The following is a 21,884-nucleotide window of genomic DNA, read 5'->3' on the forward strand; positions in this document are numbered from 1 at the left end:
AGAGAATTGAGAGAAGACATATTTACCTTTCTAGACGTAGTTTTATTTCTTTTCTTAAAGTACACAGCACCCTTCCCTGGGGATAAAGGATATAAAGCTTTTTACCTGCTATCCGGTGATAAAGATAATCAAGATGGGTTTGTGTGGGGTTTCTAAAAAGTTCAACACTCTTCTCAACTTATATGGTAATAAGATGGTAATAAGATTCTGCCTGCATTTGAATTGAATGTATCTTATTTCTGTGACCAAGTCTAAAGTTGCTTCTGACACTTCCATGCCATTCCTGCTTTTCTTGAAAGCAGATGTGGAATTGTAGTAGACACTGAGTCTTTCTTTTTATTATTAATATCTAAGTTTTAGTGATCATGGAGAAATGTACATTGGACAAAATGGCAGCAGGGAGCAGAGTGATCAGAGAGAAACTTTTTCCAAAGTTTAAACATGTGCTTAAACATAACTTTGACTCTGGAATCTAAGTTAACACATCAGGGTCTTCAATTTACAAATTTTTTCCTGGTCAAAAAACAAAATGTCTAATAAGCTAATGTGTACTCAGTGGCCATATTAAAGTTCTCATAAATCATTTATAGGATGCAAAGTAAACATGCCTGGCTCTTTGTATTTTAGTTCCTTGGCAGAAAGCTCCATTTCAGCTGGCCTCATGTCAGCCTGGGTGTTTTCCCCAAACACTCAAGTTCTTCCTTCTAATGGGATCTTATTTTATTTTTGAAACAAATATCTGACTCTCTGTCCTCTGTACAGCTAAACATGTGACTTACATGCACAATTTTGAAATGTGCTCTGCTATCACTGGCAGCATGATGACTTATTGCTCATAAGCCAGAGAATAAACACATGCTCTCTTTACCTAGAAAGAGCCTTTCATAGATACATTTTCAAGGAATCATGGACCCATTTTCAAAGATCAGTTTCAATTCTGTGGACACAACATCATATGGCTAAGAGCAGAAGATGGCCAACTACAGCAGTGCTTGCTTTTGTATGGCTCGTGACCTAAAAATGGTTTTAACATTTTAAAATTATTTTCAGAAATCAAAAGGAGGATAGTATTTAATGATCTATGAAAATTATATAAAATTCAAATTTTAGGGTTTATAAGTAAAGTTTTACAGGCTCATAGCCACTCCCACTTGTTTAAGTAATCTCTACAGTTGCTTTTGCCTGCATTGGTGGAGTTTAGTCTTCTGGAAGAGCCCTTCACAAAAAGTCCACTGAACTCTAGTTTAAAGCGTGGGCTTTGAGTCAGAATTTTTTGGTTTGAATTCTGGCTCTGCCACTTACAGTGTGAAATTTGTCAGTGTTTCTAGTCTATAAAATATTTTCTTATCTGTAAAATATGGTCCGCTTTATTGTTTTCTTGTAAGAATTAAATGACATCAGGTTTGGGCTTCTCCAGTTTCTTCATTCCCTCTAGATGTCACTTTTCTGGTTGAAAGAATTCAAAGAAGAGACTTCACAAGGTTTTGGATTCAGCTGGTATTTAGATTCAGTGGACAGCCATTTGGATTTGGTTTTCCATCAGCTCAACTCTATAAGAAATACTTTTAGCACTCTCAGAAAAGCCATGCATTTCTTCCATGCCTGTAGATGGGAAATCTAAAGTTTGAGCTTATATTCTATAGCTTTAACTCATCCTGTGAATTCAGAAGCAATCCACTAGGCCTCTGGTCTTGACATTCCTCCCCTTGGGCAGCCACTGCCCAGTTCCTGAGGATTCATCTGCTGGATGCGTGCTGTCTCAGCAACCACAGGCACTGGTTTGGTCAGGTTCATCAATGGGCTGATTCCCAACTCTCCTCCATCACAGATGGGAATCTCACTTCCTTGTGCCCATCTCAGTGTGATAGTCACACTTCTTTCATGGTACTCTTTAGTACGAAGTTATCAGGTGTGGTTGTTTGCTTATACATAACAATAATACAGTTTGGTAAAAGAAAAAACACTTGTTAGAAGGATACTGGGTGGCAAACAAAACTGAAGGAAGAAATAAGAGCTGCCCCTCCAGGCTGCCAGAAGTAGAAGTTGTGGGGAATTTACAAGCACAGAACTGCCTGTAAGATGCTGCTTTCAAATGACTCACCCTCATCACTGTTGCCCCTGTGACTTGGCATAAGCTTTGAGGATTTGGGAGAATGACTCTGATGGGCCACTCATGTGATCAGGAGGGAGGCTCTTGTCATTGAAATCCTCCAGAATCACATTGGGTGAGGTGGAATGCCTTTTTATCTCAAATACGGATGTCAGCCTCACTCCAACCTTTAATTGTTTTTTTTTGGTGATGGTGAGTGGAATGAGAGAGAGGAGGAAGGGAGATATTACTAAAATTTTCTCTAAACTTCAGTTTCCTGAACTATAAAATCCAGATAATATTACTCATTTTTCTTTGTTACAGAGATTAATGAAATAATATATACAATGAATGTGCAATGAAAGACCGGGGGTTATTATCCTAATTATTGTTCTCTGCATCAGTTCTTTTCTATGACAATGTTTTCTCATCAAAAGCTGTGCTTTAAGAACCCAGGACTCATAATCTAGAACTCTATTCTTATTTCCCGCCATAGACCACAACAGAAATGGCACTCAAGGATCAAGGGATTAGATCAATGAAATAGTTCACTATTCTTTAAAAAAATTGTCAAACAACTGTCAAAGCTGTGTGTAGACCAGATTAATAGGTGTTTTCTGACCTATTTATGTGTTAGATTGACATCTCTTTTCGGACAAAGCTGAGCCTTTATTTTCTAAAGTTTAATTCAACCAGTACTTCCTAGGCATCTATCATAAGCAAAGCTCTATGGGGGGTAGAGGTGGAGAAGAAATACAGAAAGAATTCTTTATTAGTAAGAGTGAAGAGGTTGTACCTTTATTACAAAGCAGTGTCAGTGTGAGAGGAGAGGTGGTAGCCTAAAGCAACTGGAAGGCAGCTGACTGGAGGAGTGGGAGTTATTTGGCTGCAGAGACTGGTTACATTACAGTACACTAATAGCCTGTTCTATCTGAATTCAGTAGTATTGAGAAGATGCTATTGTGCTGTGTCTGTTGACATAAAGCAGCTTAAGTATGTTTTAGTAATGTAGCCTGAGTATATTTACCAGACGAATAATAGGTAGAAAAAAAAAGAGATACTAAATTAGTTGCCTATCACATGTTTAAGGAGTCTTGACTTCAGTCCCCATCCTATGAATCACTTTCGATAGTAAGATTAAGTAGTAAACCTATATGCCAGGAGAGATGCATCTCTAGGCTTCTCCCCCATATTCGTTCCCAAGAATATTGGCTCTAAAAAAATGTAAAATATGAGAACATTTAGTTTATCTTTGTACTCTAAAAATCAAGCTTACTCTGCACAAGTCTAGTGTTTCTCAACGATATCGTGTAGATTAGATTTAATTTATCCTTCCCTTCATATTCTTTTACCTTTGGGGAATTACTGAGGACCTCCTTTTTGTGGCACTGATTAAAATATTATTTAAAAATGATTTAAAAATTTTTTGCTAATGAAATTATTACAGCTGTTTATTGTAATATTTTTAAGGGAGTTTATATACCTCTAGTGTAAAGTAAGAGTAGGTATCCTTTTTTGAGTACCTTATCATAGGTATTTTGGTTTTCTATTGCTATGTAACAAACTACACCAAAACATAATGGTTTAAAACAACTTTTTTGTTTGTTTATTTATGGTTTTGGGAAAGGGCTTAGCTGGGTGGTTTGTCTCTGCTCTACGTGGTGTCAGCTGGGGTAACTGAGTCTGGAGTTCCGCTTCCAAGATGACTTCTTCACTCATATATCTGAGCCTTCAAGTGTTCCTTGAATTTTCTTTCTCTACATAATATTTCATCCTCCAGGGCCTCTTCACGTGACTTGGGCTTCTCGCAGCATGGTGGTTTCATAATAGTTGTACTTCTTATATGGTAGCTGGCTTCTATGAAGCAGATTAAAAAACTACCAGGCCACTTAAAGGCTATGACCAGAACTGATACAGCATCACTTTCTCCATATTCTCTTGGCCAAAGCAGATCCAGGGTCTTCCCAGATTCTAGCGAATGGAGAAATAAACTCCTCTTCTTGATGGAGGAGGACAAAGTCACATTGCAGAAGAGCACATGGGATGGAAGCCATCTTTATTATAGCCATCTTTGGAAAATATTATTTGCCACATTAGGACATGTTTTAAATCCTTTCCATGAATTGCATTCAATTAAGCCTGTGAAATAGTGACTATACACAACATGTATACACAACATGGTACACAGATAACAAGCGGTATATCTTATTTAAGCAATGAGTAATCTGATTCACAGGCCCATGCTCTTTACCACTGTTTTCCTGCCTATCACACTACATGCGTCAGACCTCAGACCATACATGTTTTTGTATGAACAAGATTTAGTAGTTGTTTTAAAGCCTCTTCTTTGTACATAAGACAAAGAATGTGCACAGAGTGCTGGGGTACCTATTCATGTAAATGTGTTATTGATTCATTTCGTATGTCTAAATACAAAATGACTTGCTGGGTCAAAGGTAAGCATATTTGTAAATTTGATAAATTCTACCAAATGCCCTCCTGTAGACATCAATTTATAATCCCCCAACAATGTGAAAGGTCTGTTTTCCATCTCTTTGCCAACAATTTGATTTGAAGCTCTTTGATCTTTGCCAAATTAGTCAGTGAAATATGGCATCTCGCAGTAATTTAATTAGCATTTCTCTTATTATGGGTGCTGTTGTTCATCATCTCATGTGTATTAGAACCATTTGCTTTCCTTTTCTGTGAACCATCTCTTCCTATTGTTGTCAGTGTTTTTCTATTGGAATCTGTCTGTCTGTCTGTCTATCATCTACCTATTTATATAATTATCATTCTATCTCACTTCCGATAGCACTTTATATAGTAAAATAAATAACAAAAATAAAATTATTATTTTGTCTGCACATATTTCTAGTTTTTTTTGCATGCGACTTTGCCTTATGTATGATTTTTGTTAGGCAGATAAAAATTTTTATACAGCCAAGTTTAATTCTTTTTGTCTTCTGAGTTTTCTGTTATACATAAAAAGATTTTTCTTCATCCCAAGAGTATGAAAAGCATCTCGCATGTTCTATTTTACAATTTTAGGAATCATGCAAAGTTCTCCACTTCACCTGATTGAGATAAACTTTTGAAATTAGGAGCATTCACATAAAAATCGGGACTCTTGATCTGGGAGATCTGCAGTGCTGACCTGCAGTTCACATGGAAACATTTGGTTGGAGGTGAGTGGCAGCCCCACCCCTTTGGACAGGACCTATCCTCACTTTGCATGGTTCTGACCTTGCCCTTTGTGTTCACTGACATTCCAGGCAATGCCTGATAGGCTATTAAGTGCACTGTTCCTAAATTGCAGCCGTATGTGAGGTTAGGGGTGGAAGTTCTGAGCTGGTGAAGGAGTTGGGCTTTCTTTCCATAGCAGTCTGTTTTCATAAGTTTTCACATTTCCCTCCATGTTAACATTGTACTAAATGTATATCTCATTCTTCTAAAAATGAGATATACACCCACATAGGAAATAGGCAAAGCCATCATGCAAATGTGGTACATCTTTCTGATGGACACCTTGACTCTGAAATGGATGGTGGTATATAATTTACTGGTAAATAATTTAAAATACTTTTGCTAAAAACAAGCATCAACTTAATATGGAGTATAAATCATTAAAATGTATTTTAATGACTTTATTTAGGATTAAAAAACTAGCTACATCTGTAGGCTGCATTTATGTATTCACTCATCTCTAACGTAAGGGTCACTTAGGTGTAAAAGTTTGACACCATTGAGTAATAAATTCTATAATAAGGCTAAATATAGATAAATTTTCACTGCCAAGTCAAATCTTCTTCAACTTTGTAGAATCATCTTATTTCAAACAGCTGATGTTGGATGGGTACCTGTTAATTGAGTTTTCAGGTAAAAATATAGTTACTTGGTTTATGACTCCAGAGGGATATTTCGAAGTAACATGTTAGGAATAAAGACTGCCTCTTAATTAAAGTGAAATATTTCTATGCATGAGAAAAGGAGTAAAGGTGGGAAATTGAGAGGGGGAAATTATGTTGTTTCGATAAGTCTCTTCGGAATTGTATTCAAATAATAGAGAACAGATTTATTCCAAACAACAAACATTTATTAAATGCTTTATGTGTGCCAGGAAGGACTAGTTAAACAGAATAGAGTAGCTTGAGTATTTACAATCTGACAAGGTAAGGAGGACGGTTCATAATAACGATGTTAGCCAAAAACACCATAGGTTCTCTCTATGTACCCTCCAGGTGCAGAACAGTTAAAATGTTGAATAAAATAAATTTTAAAATAAAACATTTAAAAAACACAACTGAGCTGATAGTAGAAAAAATAGCAAGAAATGATGAGAAAGCACATTTTTCCCCTCTGAGTGCATCTGCCAATATATGGTGTGGCCTGTACACTTGGTTTTAATGGACTATATAGCATGGACATCATGAGACCTAGCCTAGGACCAAGAGAGGGACAGAAGTTTGATTGGAGAACCCTGTTTAAAAACAGGACCATAGCAGGGACCAGTACTGGTCCATGGCCTGTTAGGAACAGGGCCACACAGCAGGAGATGAGAGGCGGGCAAGTGAGTGAAGCTTCATCTGTATTTGCAGCCACCCCAAGTGCTAGCATCACTGCCTCAGCTCCATCTCAGCTCATCAGGCATGAGATTCTCATAGGAGTACTGGCTCCTGGTGTCAAAAAGGTTGGGGACTGCTGCCCTAACAGGTGACACTCACAGTGGGTAAACTAGAAAACCCAACCCCACAAAGGGGACTTACTATCTTGGACTTTACTGTGAACACTATAGAAAAATCAAAGCAAAACAAAGAATAAACCTTATCTGAGAATTTCTAACTATAAGCCTGAGTTCACTTGAGTTTGGAGGCCATGATTCACCCTATCTGAGTACCCTAACAGAATTCCAGGACAAAAATTTGTTAAAAAAGGTCCTAGATTGATAGGTCCCTACAGGCAACAGCTGAAAGTGAATAGATCCTTCCTTGAGAATTGTATTTTAAATACAAGTTTCAGAGAATTTCCATAGCTGAAGTCTAAGGAACAAGAGCTCACCAAAAAAAAAAAAAAAAAAAAAAAAATTAAATTAAATTACTAAACATACCAGAAAATTGGATGCCATAAGAGTCAGCGGAAAAACAAAGTAGAATCACATTTGCAAGAACTATAGAATTATCAGATATAGATTATAAAATCAATATATTTCATACATTTAAATAAATAAGGATATTGAAGGGATAGTAAAAGAATAAGAAATTATCAATATTGATGAGGTAGATTTTTATAGCAAAACCAAATAAAATTTCCATAAATAAAAATATAATAATTAAAATAAAAAAGTTTGTAAATAGCAAATTGAAATCAGCCAACAAGGAAATTAATAAGCTGAAAGATAGATCTGAAGAAGTTCTCAGAAATTAGAAAGTAGCTGAGAGAAATAAAAAGATAAAAAATACAAAAGAGAAGTTAAGAGAACTGGAGGAGATCATAAGAAGGTCCAATAAATGTCTAAATGAAAACTTAGAAAGATAAAATAGAGAGAACTAGGGAGAGATAATATTCGAAGAGATAATAGCTGAGAAGTTTCCTTAATGATGAATAAGTACAGTCTTTAGATTCAGGAAGCTCAGGGAATTTCAACTAGAATTAAAATGAAATCCCATCTGATAACATCTTAGTGAAACTGCAAGCCACCAAAGAAAAAATAGATGATCTTTAAAGCAATTGGTAAAAGAGAAAGCAACCAGAGGAAAAAGAAAAGTTACCTACAAAGGTATATTAATTAGATTCACAGTTAACTTCTCAATAGCCATAGTGGAACCCAGAAGAAAATGTAATATTCTTCAGTGTACCGAAGAAAAAAATAATTGTTAATGTAGACAATTAAATATAAAATTGAATATCCTTTTAAACAATCATTTAGGAAAGAGATCAAAATAAAGACATTTTTAGACAAAAACTAACAAACAACCAAAAACTGGAACAAAAACAAAAATGTGGAGTTTACTACCAATAGTTTTTCATTAATGAAAGTCTAAAGAATATACTTTAAGAAGAAGAAGAATGAGCCCAGAGGAGCACCTGAGATTCAGGAAGGAATGGTGAATAAATAACATGTACTTATGGGTAAAAATAAACAAATATTGACTATGTAAAATAATTAAAAATCTAATTTATGGGTATGTAAAATCAATATAGAAATAAAAATACTCAAATTCATAACATGTACGTCAGAAGGCATGTGATCAATGTTTAAGTGCTCTAAGGTTTGTATAGTCTTCAAAATGAAGATAAAAATATTGATTAATCTCTACTTTTAAAAGTTAAAAGTTAAATTTGCATGTTGATTATTTCTAGGATGCCACCAGCAGAATAGATATACAAAGTATGGTTTACAAATTAGAAGAAAAAAAGTGACACTATTGAGCCAAAAGGAGGCAAGACAAGGGGCAAAAATGAAAAAGCTGGAGAAAGAGAAAGTACAAAACAAGGTGTAGTAATAGTTTATCCACATACATATTGTTAATGTAAATAAATATGAGTAGACTAAAGTTTATAGTTAAAGCACAAAGACTGTCATACTGGATGAACAAACAAACAAACATCAATTTAGATATGGACTATTTACAAGTCCTCATTAAAAGATACAGAAGGTTAAAAGTAAATAGATAAAAAATCAGACAAATACAAACTCAAGACAACTGGTTATTACTAGATAAAATTAGATTAAAATGTCCAGGTTAATATTAGATAAAGACATTCTATAGATTATTATATAATGACTACTGAAAAAGCTTTGCAGTTTGACGAAATTACAAAAATAGACAAATCACCCATCATAGTGAGAGATTTTCAGATTACTCCCTTAGATATTCATAGACAAGCAGATAAACAGGAAGTATACAGGTTAACCAAATCTAGTAGACATACATGGGACACTTCTCCCAACCAGTGGAGAACATACAGAGGATTTGTGTAAACTAATCTTGTTCTTAGACATAAAGTGATTCTCAACAAAAATCAAGAATGAGTGTCATTAGATCACATTATGTAAACAGAGTGTAATTAAGTTAGAAATCTGTAACAAAAAGATAATTTTAAGATACAGTATAGGTTAATAAATTTAAAAATACACTCCTAAACCTCCCATGAATCAAAGAAAAAAATCAAAATAGAAATTAGAAAATTATGTGAAACTAACATTTAATGAAATTACTATTTATAGAAATTACAGTTGATGTTCAATTCCAGCTGGTGACACCATATGGAAATAGGAGCCCAAGATGCCAGAACTTCTGATTTTTTTCAAAGGATTCTAGGAACCTGGGGCTTTTAGTGGGAAAATTTCTGATATTTACAACTCTGTGTGTACTCTCTCCTACCCCCCCATCAAGACATTGGCAGGACTGTAGGTCACCTGTTTACAGTGTCCAGTGTGGAAAGTAAGAAGTCATTGATTGTTTATTAAACTAGAAATGACACAATCACACTGGTCTGATTCCAAGCACCCAAAGGCTAGTAATATTTTCTCTCTATATTATTTCATATATAAATATCTTTTATTTATAACAAATTATGTAATATATATTTCATTTATATAAAATATATACATATACAAAAATATATATTTAAAATAAAAATGAACCTGGATCAATCCCTCACTGCCACAGTAGATGTAAGGAATATATCAGTTGATTTTGGCACTTCATAACTTTCTTGTTGGTGCAGTTTTTGTAACCCAGGAAATGAAGAAGGCCCCTGGTCTCTGGTGATTGCTTCAGCCATTGATCCTCCACTTTGATCTTTTAGATTTTGACATGTAGTAATGCCTAATAAATATTGGTTGTTGTAATTGTTATATTTGAGCCCCATCGGTAAAATAGATTTAATAATACCGACACCATGGTGCTGGTCTGAGGTTGTTCAACACTTAGGATAGAGGTGACAACTGAAAGCTAGAGCCTTTTTTGAGTCTGTTGAATGAATGAATCTGGAAGCCAAGAAGACAGCCAGCACCTGGGAGGCCTGGGTATAGGAACACTTGATCCACAATCGAGGAAATGAAGAAGAGAAACAGTGTAAAGGTGGGGAAGGCACCCTGAGATGGGGCATTATTCTTTCAAGCCTTCCTGTCTTTGAGATTTCATTACAATGTCATCTCAGAAAGGGCTTCCCTCATCACTCAGTTATATACCCAGCCTTGGTCTAAGGACTTGGAAAGGATTAGTTATAATCTGACATTTTCTTGTTTATTGATTGGTTTCCTATGGTTTGTACTCCGCTAGAAGAAAAGGTAAACATCTTTCTTGCTCACTGCTGAGTCACCAGGACCCGGAGCGTGCTCTGCCCACACAGGCACTCCACAAATATTAGTTGGCTGAATGAGTGTGTACTTTGTAAATTTGCCTGAGTCCAGCTTTGCTTTTATTTATAGTACATTAGGAAAAGGAGAGTTCACCAATGTCTGGATTCTGGAGAGACAGGAGATTATAGCAGGAATGGATTAACAATTGCGTTTACAATCCCTAGCTCTTCTCCAAATTAATCTGGGCCTTGAGGCCCTGGGCCATAGTCTAAAGGTGCTTTTGAAAAAGACTAAGATGGAGGGATTCTCCTGGAAGTTCCTAGTTTGACTGAGGCCCTGTCTTCCTGGAGAACTTCACTCATATCAGAATGTAGACTTCTCAATAAAGTGAGGCTATGCTGGTTGCAAAGCAAGTTCAACAAAATTTGGAGATGTGCAAGTCCTTATAACCATCCTTCTTTGGGGCTCAAATCCGAGGAGAATTGGTAACAGCCTCCCAGTTGGTTTTGCAGCTCAGGCAAAACTTTCTCCATTGCCCAAATCCTTCAACACAGAAACATGGTGTTAAAGATGTTGTGACAGGAAAAGGAGCTAAATGTCCTCATTTCATGATGAAAGTAACTGTTAATGTTATGAATACGGTATTCTACTGTTCACGTAAGCTCCGATTTTGTATACATTTAACATTCAAAAGTGCTTTTTCCTTTTATTTTCACTTCACCCTTATAACATTCTTAGATGTAAAGTAGCAGCCCATTTTAGAGGATGCAAAAGCTATGACTCAAAATGATTACATGCTTTGCCCAGGGATATTTAGCTACTTATCAGAAGACTGGACTCTAGTCTTGGCTTTGTAATGTTCCATGCTCCTATCTCCACTCATGCTGTCAGTCTCAAGGAGGACTCTTTTCTAAGAGGTTGGAAGCATCCCTAAATCAAAGCAATTAAAATGTGGGTTTAAGGAATAAGAGGAAATACTCTTGGATTGCTTATTCAAAAAAGGCTACATTTTACAACTATCCAGGTAGGTACTGATATTATATGCAATAATTAGTAAATTACATTTCATATAGGGCATTATGGATCATAGTAATAAGGGGATAATAATGATAGCTTATAATTTTATTTTGCTTTCATCTTTTCAAAGAACTTTAAAACCTATTATTTCATCTTATCCTTACAAATGATGCCTTAAATTCTTATAATATGGTATTGTTAGCAGGTCCGTTAGTCAACTGTAGCAGAAAGCTCATGCTGTTACATAGGGTAAAAAGTCAGTTGAGTTGCCCTTAAAAATACCTGGCAGCAAATTAAAAGTGGGGAAAGAAAAATCCTATGCTTTTAAACACTCAGTTATCTGATTCCTTTGGGATTTCAGACTCTGTTCATAATAGTGATTGTTTTGGCATCAACTAAAACTGCAAGCTGTATTCATTATAGTACAGAGTGAAATGTCAGTGAGTGTTTTTGCTTTCACTTGTTGCTGGGATTAAGACCACACTAGTAATTAGCTATAACTCATTTGCCTCAGCAATTACCTCCAATTATTCATAATCTCATGGGTAATGGAGCACACGACACAGTTGGCCCACGATGTTTTTTGGGTACTGACCTCTTGGGTGATAGGTCATTCCAGGCATGAGGAGGGGTGGGCTTTCAGCAGAGTCAGTGGATTTGGTAGACAACATATGAAAATAATTTACTAGGGACACCATATAGATATGGTGCATGCAGGGAAAGCATTAAAAATTTTTTTAAGTGGAAGAACAGAAGCAATTTTTGGCTTGTTTGTTCTATGAAAAGAGTGCTCTAGAAAACAATATGGTGGGCTTTCCTGAGAGTATGCAATGCAGACATAGTCTGGAACAGAAACTGTGTGTGTGGGTTCTGGGTAGAAAACTACATGAGAGAAGGGAGTGTGACTGAGCCAAGAGTGCCTTGAGATGGAACCCTGTAGATTCTCAGTCCACAGCCCTTTCTTTTAGAAGCTAACATACTCTCAAGCATCATGTTACCTTATTCTGTGCAGAACCTTAAAGGCAGCTTACAAACAAAGCTCACCCTAATAGGGTGGCAGGTTGCAACATGCGTTTCCGCACTCCATCCCAGATTATTGTAGGAGTTGAGGATGGTCTGGAAGATGGCAACTCAGTTGATGGTCACAGTTCTTATTGCTCTACTGAGCTCAAATAGTTATTAAATCTATTTGATTATTTAACACTCTGTATAATTGTTTTAAAGTTACCACAATATTCTAGTTTTGGCTCCCAATCATTTTGTATTTTGGAACTATAAATGTTGACTTAGGATTTGACTGTTTGTGGTTTTGATTTCATTAATTTTCTTATAAGTTTAAAGCTATTAAAATTCTTGCTGCATTACTAGCTTTGGGGATAATCAATTAATAATTTCTATCCTCAGGAAGCCTAACATTACATAAAGTGGGTTTAGGGATAGGGTTAAAACAATCATACAACACACTCATTTGATGTAATAGGGGATCATGGTAGAAAGTGCAAAGTACTATGGAATGTAAGAGAAAGGAAAGAACAAACTTCGTTGGGGGTGGTCCTGAAATAATTTCATAAAGGTGTTGGTACTTGAGCTGAGTACCGAAGGATTTATAGTGTCTTCAAAGGCAGAGGTGGTTCACGAGGGCATGGGGCAAGAGAGACGACATGACGCAAAGTATAGAAGTAATCAAAAGTCCTCAGGGCTGATTGGAGATAAGGATCAAGTTCTGAGGTAGAAAGTTAAAAGACTGAGGAGTCAATCCTTGACTGGTGAGGATGTGTAAGAAGAACTGGAATGGTGGAGGCTGGTAAGGTTGGGTGGCCGAGGGTGAGAATAATGAAGCAGAGGCCATTAAGATGCTTCTACTTCAGTATAGACCAGTGTTTCTCATCTAGTTTTTTATTATTGTTCCCCGAAGAAGCCTTTTTAGACTTTTCACCCTAATTGCCTCTTCATAATAGTTTTAATGCTACAGATATACTTTATGTCCGTTTATACACTATATGCATATCTATGCTTTAAATATAAAAAGATTTTTTAAAAAAGATTTTACCATCCCCTCAAGATCAAATTTTCACCCTCCTTGAGGCGGGGCCTGTTGAGAATGCATGGTATAGCAGAGGTGAGGAGAATCCTAATTGGAGTTAGATGATGACAGGGAGCATGGAAAGTAGTCAGAAATGAGAGGGCTTTGAGGAAGCACACGTGACAATTCTTGCAAAAGAGAAGGATGTGGAGAGAAGACAGGAGAGGGATACGGGCCATTCTGCTGAAGGGAGAACACTCATGCGTGACATGGTGATCTTCCCTCACCCTGGGTATATTGACCTTCCTGCTTAGGAGACTGTGGGTAGATCCTCACCTCAGCTTGGAAGCTGAGAAGATAATTTTCTGGAGAATTTGCAGAACTCTTCTGTTCTGATTTTGCAAAGAGGGAAATGGCTGTGCTTCTCCCCACATACCTACTTATAGGTTCTGTCTCATTTTGTATTCATGGTCTAGGCTAATGGCCCATGGGAGAACTTCTTGGAACAATTTGTCAGAGTTCAGTTTTCTTGCAAGCCCAGAGGGAAGCTCACTTTGAACTAGCTCAGGTCTCTGCGTGGAAGGAGTGCCCTGCCTTATGTTGAAGGAGGGAGGATTTGTGGCAAATTCTCAGGGGCCCTACTTGTATTGGGGTGTGGATGACTAAATAACACCCTTGCTTTCCTACCCTAGAATGATCTAGAATGCTCTTAGAATACTGAAGTTGACCCATACTAATAAAAATAGAGTGTTGGAATTAAAATTCATGTTTTAATTATTTGAATTGAGGGAGAGGGGCAGCAGATTGTTTTCTGTTTATTTTTCTTTGATTCACAGATGATGTTGCACCTCTGGTAGGTACACTGGTTTGATAGTAGGATAATTAGCCTGAAAAGATTCTAAACAATAGGGAAATTGTTGGTCTGGGAGGAAAATACACTATAAATCTAATGTAGATTTAAACTTGAATACAGGAGGCATTCTTTCCCATAGATTTTGTTTAAAGCTGATGGAACCCACCCTCTGTACTTATGAAATTGGATATCCAGTTGTTTTGTTAGTGAGAAAAGTTTGTATGTAAAATGTTTGTATGTAAAATATATAGGGAGATCTGATTTCTCCTCTTGGCTTTGTCACTTACTGGCCATATGATTTTGCGTAAGACATACATTTTCTCAATTTTAAACAAGAGTGTATGACTTATCCTACTTGCCTCACTGATAGTGGTAGGACTTAAGTGTGAAGAGGCTGTGCAGGTGTCAAGGGATACTTTTCTTACTGATTCAGTTTCCTCAAAGGTCCCCAAAGCCGAAAGCCACTGGGACCAAACCAGCACTCTGGGGCATGCTAACAGGTTGTGCTGGCAGCTTTTGAAGGCTAAGGATTGGGGAAGAGCCCAACAGGGAGGAGTCCTTTGGTGAGGATTGTTGTTGACAGACTGGGCATTTTTCTCCCACTCGTGGTGGAGACAGAGAGCCCCCCAAGTGTGGAAGAATTCAAGAGAACCACCTAGAAAGCTTCACCTCTACCCCTTGGAGTTTAAGACTATTTATTTACACCTGAAAAAATATTTATAGGCTGTGGCTGAAGCTGTCCCAGTGGCAGAGAAAGAAGACAGGGCTGAAGTGGGAGGGATCTGCATTCCCACTGGTATATGCTTCCCTGGGCCAGTTGAAGAGCTTGTTGAAGGTACCAGCCCTTAGGAAGCCAGCATGGATGGCCTGATGCCAGGGGCTTACAAAGGAATAAGAATGGTGATTGCACGTCTGTCTGCCCAGAGGTACCTGGGTTATGCTCCATTGTTAGCCCTCTATTTAGTGAATGGTGCCCCTTTTACCCTCAAAAATGAATGCTTCTGTTTAGATGGTACATTTACAGGTAGTCCAGGCATACATGGCAAGTCAGGAAAGGTATCTCAGAGATTAGAGAATTGCAAATGGCAGTTCCCGGTGAGAGATCTCAGTGGGAAGGTATCAGTATTTGGGCAATGGATACTCTACAGGACCTAATGCCAGATCACAAATCTCTCAGTGAAGAAAAATAAGGATGACCATAGAGTCTGTCATTTGCATCAGCTGAGGTTCCACCAGAGAAACAGTACCAGTAGGAAATGTATAGTAAGGGAATTGGTTTACTCATTCAGGGGTACTGGCTAGGCAAGGAGTCTTGGCAAGAGCTAAGGCTACAGTCCACAAGTAGAATTTTTTTCTTCTGCTGGAAAGCTCTGTGTCACTCTTAAAGCCTTTTAACTGATTAGATCTGGGTCACCCAGATTATCTACGATAATCTCCCTTACTTAAAGTCAACTGATTATGGACTTTAATCACGTCTACACAATACCTTCACAGTGACACCAAGATTAACTGAGAACTATAGCCTAGCCAAGGTGACACATACAACTGACCATCACATCAAACAAACCAGGATATTTTCAAGAATGATAAGTGGTAGTAAAAATAAGTAAAATTGCATAATTTTTATAAACATTTTATTTATTGATCAACAATATGTTAGTTTATTGTATTAACGGACCTAAAATTAGTATTATTAAATTATTTCAAACATAAATTTTTTTCTAAAAAAATTAAGTGTAACATATTTATGTTTACATTATTTAAATATTAAAAAATCATAAGCAGAATAATCAATTTTAATACATTTTTGTATACTTTGTTCAGGTGCTTAGCTGTATCTGTTTCTAATATCATGTCACTGATATTTTTCTGAAGAATGTAGTTTTCAAAATAATTGCATTATTTAAAATATTTTTCGTAGTATTGACTGCTATCTTCTTTGGTGTTGACCTTGAACTTGTTGACACTTCATCAATTATGGTGATATCTTTGACACCATAATCTTTTTAATTGAAAAAATGCTCTCAGTACATCAGGTAGAAAGTTGGTAAATTCACAAAAATTCAGCTAAATGGAGAATATTCTTAATTTTAACTTTTAAAATATTTAAATTTGTTACTTCAAACTATTTTTATTAGTTTGATACTATTCTTCAAACTATTTTCAGAGGAGTATCTTTCTTCAAGTAGTATTTTTATAAGATTAAACTTGTGAAATAAATGGTTTCTATTTATAATTCATGAAAGTGTTTTACTAATTTAGACACTTCAAAATCTCTTTCTGTCCTGGTACAGAATATAAATTTATTCAATTAAAAAAGAGGAACTTTATCAAAATATACCTCTTATAAGTTGAGAAATCCAAAGTGCAATTATAGAAATCTCAAAATTAAATTTATATACTGTTTGAACTCTTTTAATTTGTTCAGTCACTTCTTGCTTTTTTAGGAATAAATGTTACTGACAGCCTGTTTGCAAGTTTTGTTTTAGTAATTATAATTTCTTAAAAACTTCAAATGCTGAAATTTTTGGTGTTCTACTTATTGAATTGTTTGAGGGGAGATTTTCATCTGATCTTAAATAAATGTAACCAAAATTTAGAGAACTTATTTACAAAAAAGTTCAATGCAAATATTGGACACATGTTAATTTGCAAAGTAACTCCTTAAAGTCTCAAACATTTATAAAACTGAGCAGAAAAGAAAGTCTGGACTACCATGATGCATTTTGTTCTTTTTTTTTTTGTAGTTAACATTAACTTTGTTACAAAATTTTTAAAATTTAGCTCCTCTAGCTGTGAATATCTATAAACATTTGTAAATTTTTGTAACTATAGCTTTTATATTGAGGGTAAAGTATTGGATGCAATTATAAATTATTTGTGCACTACAACCAATGCAAAATATCTTCCTGATCTATGGGTTTTTTTTTAAAAAAATGTCTTTATTTTGAAATAATTTTAGGTTTATAGAAAGGTTACGAAATTCAAAGAATTTATGTACTTCCCTCACCTGGCTTCCCCCAATGTTAACAACTTTTATGGCTAGAGTAATGTGATCAAACCCCAAAAGTGAACATTTGTATGATATTATTAAATAAACTATAGACTTTATTCAAATTTCCACAAAATTTCCTTTAATGCTCTTTTTCTGTTCCAGATTCAATCCCATTGCATTCAGTTGCTGTGTCATCTTAGTCTCCCCGAGTCTGACAGTTCTACCTTCTTTTCCTGTCTTTCATCATTTTCACAGTTATGTTAAGTACTGATTATTTATTTTGTAGAATAACTCCAATTTGCATTTGTCTGATATTTTCTCATGATTATTTTGAGCTTGTGCATTTTGGTAAGAAAAAATACAGAAGTATTTTTGTGTCCTTCTTAGTGCATCATATCAGTTGTTCATGATGTTAATATGCTTTGTTGATCATGATATTAACCTCAATCACTTGTTTAAAGTGTCTGTTGGGTTTCTCCATTGTAAAGTTGTGATTCTCCCCTATATAATTGGTAAATATTGAGTCTACACTGATATCCTTATTCTCCTCAAATATTGCACAGTGATTTTAGCATCCATTGCTCATCTTGTCTGTAACAATTATTATTGTGATATTTGCCTAATAGTAATTTTTTATTTCCCTATTTCTTCTACATTTATTAACTGAGATTCTTCTGTAAAGATGAGCTGTCTGTACCTCCATTTATTTATTGATTTAACTATTCATTTATATCAATTAGCACTTCTAGGTAATTATTTTATTCTGTGGGTTATAATCCAGTACTATGATTTTTTTTGATCAAATTATTATAGATTTGACAAGGGGAGCCCCTCTAGGTTGGGTCCTTGTCCTCTTGGCATGCCCCACCCTTTCTTGAACACTTCCTTATTTTCTGGCTCTACAAGATATGAAGGGCTCATCTTGTGTTTTTTTCTGGACGAGCCCTTGAATCAACCTCTTTTCCAAGGATCCCTGATTCCTCTTATTGGAAAGTGGTACATAGAAACCAAGTTCTGGGTTCTGGGTGGTACAAATTGGTACAATATTGTTATTGTTCCTAGGCTTTTTCAGCAGACAGAACTAGGAAACATATATACAAATTCATTTATATTTTGATATCTGTCTGAGTACATATGAGTTCATGAGTTCAGACTTCTGATTCCAATCCAACACATAAGTTCATTCTAGTCTCTTTATTTTTTTATCTTTAACTTCTTTCTATAACAGTAAGATATCTGGCTTTGTTATCTAGGATATATTTACTTCTCAAAGAATAAAATAAATAGTTGCAGATTTATGCTGTATAATATGTGAGAAACCTATGTAGCAAAGGTTTCACACTACTGTCTACATAGTGGGACTTCTCAGCCTCTGTATCTCACACATATTTTACATGTAAGCAGCCTACAATTTCTCATTTTTCCCACAGCTTCTCCCGCTTGGTGGCCTCATGGCTTTCAGCATATTGAAGGCTATAGTGTTTATGTTATAGCCCATAGCACAGCTGCCTGGTATACCAAGATGCCAGTAGAAATGTCTTCTACATGTTCTGATAAAGGAAATATGGTCACTTTGTATCTGAAAAAGGTCGGGTATAAGGAAAGGGCTCTCACTATGGTCACCACTCTGAGTTAGCCACACATTAATGGGGAACTCTGTCTTCTTTCCATGATTGTCCCTTGCTACTAGACAAAACCGTGATAGAAAGTGCAAATTGAAAGTAGAGATCTACCACACACCTCCTGGTCAATTTCATGTAACCTTTTATAACAAACATTTCATTAGAAATGTCCTAGACAACAGGCATGATTGGAGCTCCCAAGGTAAGCCAAGACTGTCTTGGGTGACCTGCTGTAAGATCGATCTAGTGATACGACCTTTCTCTCCTAATCCTTACCTCATTCCATACATGAAGCAGCCAGAGGCTGTGGAGGGAGGGCAGGGGAACAAGAGAAAGAGCAAGGTAAAAAAAATCACAGAGAACTCATCACATCTTTTTCACTCCTACAGACTTCTAAGGTAGTTAGGCCCAAGCTAAGGCAGAGGAGATATTTTAAATAGGATGAGATCTTGGCAGTTTGATTTTACATGTAACTGGCTTTTGAAACCTGAAAAATAACTAGAAAAGTTATGGAATCTGCAATGAAGAAAGATTTGGCAAAATTTGGTTGAGAACATTTATAGTTGATAATGAGCTATATGCCCAATTTTCTCATTCTAAGATACTTCCTCCTCTCATATATATATATATATAGATACACACACACACACACACACACACACACACACACACACACACACACATATTTTTTTTTCTGAAGTTGAGATGCATCTTAACACCAGTGAATATATTTATGGAGGTGATCTTTCCTTCATTCCTCCCTTCCCTTCCTTTCCCTTCCTCCTTTTCTTCTTCTGAATACCTGCTATTAAATCTATAATCAGAACTGAGAAATTACTTAAACATGTTCTCCTGTTTAATCCAGTATTCCTGAATCATGTATGATTTTCCCAATGGAGATTGCTTCTTAAGAATGTATGTATGTTGAAGCATAAAACTATTCCCTGACTTTTTTTTTTGTTTTGCCAGGCTACCAATCTCATACCAAGCTAAAATATGAAAAGCTACATTTCCTCATCTTTAGCTATCTTTGGACTTATCTGAAGATACATTTTATCTTTTACACAAAACATTTTAGTGTACTGTATTTTTATTTTTTCGGTATGACCCCAGAAAGGGAAAGGAAAGAGCAGGTCATTTCTGTAGGAAAAATTGGAACCAAACCAACAACCTATCTATTAACTTTGGCTTTTCTGGTTTTCTTCTTTTTTTTTTATCCCTTTTCTTTTTTCTTTTCTTTTTCTTTCTCTCTTTTGTGTGTCCGCGTGTGCAGAACCAGACTAGGGTTCTTCAAGTCTGTAAAACAAAACAATAACAATGACAACTGTCACAAAATATCCTCATTTTGGACAAGCTACATTCAAGTTTCTAATTTATGTGATTTAAAAAAAGAGATTTAGAGAGTCCTGAAAAGATGGAGTTTCTAATGGAAAGGCTGACAGATTCTTAACTGCAAGCACGTTGCCAGGCGCCGCCGCAGTAGAAGGTGGCGAGCGTCCAGGAGTGCTGGCGGCTGCACGCCTGAACTTTGTTAAGTATCTAACTACAGTTTGCAGTCTCTGGCCAGCGTGTAACTCATTTCTGGCTGACACATTCCAGCTCATAATTAGTGTAGTGCTTATATAGTCCTCACTTTTTAATTCTTTTCCTATAAAGCAGGAATGTTCAAGAAACAAAGATGTACTTCGCTTGGCAATTGGGGAAATCCACGAGGTGTGTTCCTGGGGCACTTATGCTGGCTGAGACCTATGGAGTAAGGAATTAAGATGAGCTTTCTTCTGTCTCTCCCCAAAGCAGCCTACAGGTCCCCACATTTTATTTCAGCCTCTCTTATCAATTTCTTCTCTTATAAAATCTTGTTTTTCTTTTGCCCTGCTAATGTATCGAACATTTACCAGGTCTCTCTCTTAATGATACACTTCCTGGACAAGCGTAGAAAGAAGAAGCCTGTCAAATAGAATGCCCAGGATGTACATATATCAAACATTTTGATAATGGGTCTGCAACTAGCACAGTTGACATTTGTCATTATTTCCTGGAGCCATTGTGGTGGATTAGTAGTGTGTGTGTGTACATGTGTGTGTGTGTCACTTGAGGTGGAACCAGAATTTTCCACCTACATAGTTCCGAGCTGGCTCAAACCACAAGATGTGGGAGGCTGAGGTCACATACAGCAGTGTTCTTTTTAACCCTAGAAGCTTGGGCTGAGCTCTGGTGCTGCTGCAGCTCTTGTGTGAGGCTACTCATCTGCCTTGTTTGTAGCTTCTCCAGGTCCACTGAATTATCTTTCAGCTTCTCTGACTTCTAGGCAAGGTGTGACGAAAGGCACTAGAGTTGCATTATTTAATTTGAATTTTTGCAGAGACCAGTGTGGATTTCAGGCCATCCTCATCGGTTCTGCTCATTGTCAGGGGTTCCAGTTTGTCTTTACTCTCTCCCACTTCACGTCCACCTTTCTTTTCCATCCGCCTCCCCTGCTGACTTTAGAGCCAATGCCAGGCATGATGACCACAACCTTACATGGACATTGAACCATTATCCATAATTATATACGGTCAAATTTCAATAATAAACCCTGATTTTATATAATTTCTAACGTTTCTACTCCGCTGATCACACTGCTTGATACAGTTGCACAGCTCTTAACAAGCTGGCCCTAGAAGAGTGACCAGGAAGTACTCGATGAATTTCTGCTAATGAGGCAGACAGAACAGACAATTTTGTTCTCCGTTTACAGCTGAGGAAGTTGTGGGCAGAGAGGAAATACTAGAGACAGGATTTAAACTCAGACCTTTGAGAAAATACCCAGTCAACCCTGAGTGGGAATCATATGTAAATTGAAATAAAAGAGGTAATATGTTGAAAGGTGCTCAGTGTCACCAGGAATCAGGGTCACAAAACAAAGTGCCACTTTCTATCTACCTGGGTGGCAGAAATTTTAAAGTTCGATATGAGCAATAGTCTCCATGATAAGAGA

At 36.4% G+C, this 21,884-nt stretch overlaps 1 long non-coding RNA gene across 1 annotated transcript in view; it reads left to right on the forward strand.

Moving 5' to 3' along the window:
* The window catches only part of LOC111746711, a 43,823-nt gene that overhangs the window by 2,368 nt on the left and 19,571 nt on the right, over positions 1-21,884 (forward strand). The window contains exon 2 of the long non-coding RNA XR_002783233.1: positions 5,141-5,277. This is a non-coding gene — a long non-coding RNA (uncharacterized LOC111746711). The remainder of the gene's footprint in view (positions 1-5,140; positions 5,278-21,884) is intronic.

The sequence above is a fragment of the Pteropus vampyrus genome, unplaced genomic scaffold (assembly GCF_000151845.1).
Source record: "Pteropus vampyrus isolate Shadow unplaced genomic scaffold, Pvam_2.0 Scaffold199, whole genome shotgun sequence".
NCBI classification, from domain to species: Eukaryota; Metazoa; Chordata; class Mammalia; order Chiroptera; family Pteropodidae; genus Pteropus; species Pteropus vampyrus.